Here is a 2,882-nt window from a genome sequence, read left to right as displayed (position 1 = left end):
TCCGGCAGCGGCCGTGCGTGAGCCGGGCGGAGGGGTCGGGACGGGACTGCACCCCGGGCCCCGCTGCCCGGGTCCCGCTGCCCCGGCGGCACCCGTCGCTCGGCACGGGCTCGCCCTGCACCGGCCCCGGCTCCTCTCCGCGTCTCTGGCTGCGGTGAGGCTTCAGATGCGTCGGCTCGCCGCAGATCTCCTTCCTCCACTTGAACCAATTCATCAGGATTTTTCACCGGCAAGTTGGATGGGTTTTTTTGTTGTTGTTGTTTTTTTTCTTTTTTTTTTTTTTTTTTCCTAAATCTATTTGGAAATACGGGAGCGGAGAGCGAGCAACAACCGAGTGACTCTCCCCAAACCCCCTCCGGGGCGAGAGACGCTCGCAGCCGCCGCCTCCCCGCTGCCAGGGTGCGCGCTCTCCCTTTTCTCCCCAGCCCGGCACCCTGGGAGCGGAGGAGCCGCGGCTTACCCAGGTAGGCTGGGATGCGGCGCGGGGCTGGCAGGGTGCGGGATAAACACCGGCGGAGGACCGGAGGATCCCCAGATCGGGGAGAGACGGGGCCGGGGCCTCTCTCTGCCCCTCTGAGGTTTTTTCGGGGAAAATTTTGTGCTTTCTCGCAAATCGTAGCCGTTGTGTGAAGCTTTCCCACCTGGGACGACGGTGAGCTGAGGGAAAGCGCTGAGGTTCAGCCTCTGATTTTGGGTCCCTGTGCTTGTTTTTACTTAATTTCTTCTCCGAAGGACGGCCTGTGAAACCTCCTCGCAGGTTTTCATTGTGGGTTTTAAAATGCTGCGGGTGTTGGCTTTTTGGTGGTTTTGGCTTTTTTTTCCCCAGCACTTAAAAAGCATTCACATGCAGACCACTTCTAAAATAAGTGCTAATGTGTTCAATCTCTCCGGTTATAGTGTGAAGAAAGATATTTATGGTGCTTGCCTACCCGCCCTATGAACAAACAGGTCAGTACCTAAAATGAGTGGGTTCGATCTTTCAAGTTACTTGGGAAAAGGAATTTAAACATATAATATGCACTGTCATTCATACAGATGTGTATTTAACCTAGTTAAACTGTTGGTGGCATGAAGAAGTTCCGTCCATTTTCCTTTGCAGGCAGGTGTTCTTCTTGCTTGAAGTAAGGTGTAGAAAATGATTCCTTCCAATATACTCCTGTGTGGCCCACTGTACTTAACTGAGGGTGGAAAATATGTATTTATGCCGTTTCTTGCTTCAGGTTGATGTTGTTTTGATAATGGAATGCACCTGCTTTTAAATACTTGATGAAAATCTTCTTTTATTTGGCTTTTTGCCAATAAGTGTGCAATGTTAGCTAGAGTTACTTATGTTACTCTGTTTAAACTATGGAGTGAATGCACTCCTCTCTGATATCTACAGATTCCGGTGAATGGGCAAGTATCTGTTGCCTGGTATGTGTGTGAGACTTAGGTGAGTGTAGCTAAAAGTAAATACAGCCTTATGCTTCTGATTCAGTTACGTGAAATCTTGCAGTGTCTTGCACAATTCAGGTAACAAAGATGTCAGCTCCATGATGACTTCAAGCAGGCATGAAGTGTAAGGTGTCCTTCTGACACAGAGGCTGTTGCTTAAATCAGGATTTACAGGTTATTCTTTGATGAAATTGTCCTGACTGCCAATGGGACAAGATTGTCTGAGGAATATTTTAAGAGATGCTCCTTTACCTAATATGCTCCCTGTCAAAAAAGATTTTTGCAAAGAGAAATGATCTCTGATGAAGACAAATCCCAGTATCAGCGAGGCACATGAGAACTTCAACAAACCAAGTTTTCAATTTCCCCTTTACAAACGGATGCAGCAGAAAATATGTTAGCAGTCATCATGGATGTTCTTAAGTGTTAATAGTAAAATAATGGTTATTGCTGTGTACTTTAATTTTTCAAAGAGTCATTTCCCCTGAGTGTTGGGGTTTTTTTTATTCTTTAATGACAACTTAATTTTTCCAGTGCTGAACATCGGTGCTTTGATCTAGGAGTGACTGGTATATATTAGGTTGCAAGCAGATAGTTCTCTTTCATAGAATCATATAGGTTGGAAAAGATCTTTAAGATCATCAAGTCCAGCCATTAAGTCACTTTTCAGTTACAGATAACTGAGTGTACAAAGTTGAAAGCTAAAGAAAAAGATGTTTTCTCCACCTAAAGACAAGTATTTTATCCAGATGGTTATTCCTAATGTATAGTTAAAATCTACTGTCTTCTTGCAAAAATGAAGTGATCTGTATAAATACTTCTAATTAGTATTCCCTGACATCATCCACAGATTACAGTGAGAACTCATCTTAGGTGTTAACGTATTTTCCAATAGTAAAAATAAGATTTCATTCTATCATTTATGCGTTGTGTACATGATGTTTGAATGCCTCACGATAATAAACAATGGACAGTAGTAAATAAATCATCAGTGTGGCTCATAGTTTTCTATTAAAATTGTGTGATGATTAAGATAATAAGGCTACTACCAAGCCAAGAAAAGAAAGTGTTGGAGGAGTGGATTGGCAGTAAACAAGGAGCCCATATGGATTAGAAAAGGAGGTTAATGAGCGTGAAGAAGGACATTCTGGAAGTGAGATGTGTCAGGCTGAAATGAAGAGTTTGCAAAAGCTGATCTTAGTTAGATTTCACAATGAAAATCAGAAGACAAAGAAGGAAAGCAGCAGCAGGAGCAAAGCTCAGAGTGAAGCTAGTCCCAGAACAAAACAACTAACTTGCTCCTCTTTTGAATGTGAATGTGGATGCCGGACCATGGGTACACAGGCTGAAGAACCCATGGGGTTTAAAATATGGAAACCATGTGAAGAAGTATTTGTTCTGCCTTTTCCCTCAGCCCTCTGGCTCTGTTTGGAGCTAAGGAGAAGACC

The sequence above is a fragment of the Tauraco erythrolophus genome, chromosome 7 (genome assembly GCF_009769465.1).
Source record: "Tauraco erythrolophus isolate bTauEry1 chromosome 7, bTauEry1.pri, whole genome shotgun sequence".
In the NCBI taxonomy this organism is placed as follows: domain Eukaryota; kingdom Metazoa; phylum Chordata; class Aves; order Musophagiformes; family Musophagidae; genus Tauraco; species Tauraco erythrolophus.
This window is presented reverse-complemented; position numbering follows the sequence as displayed.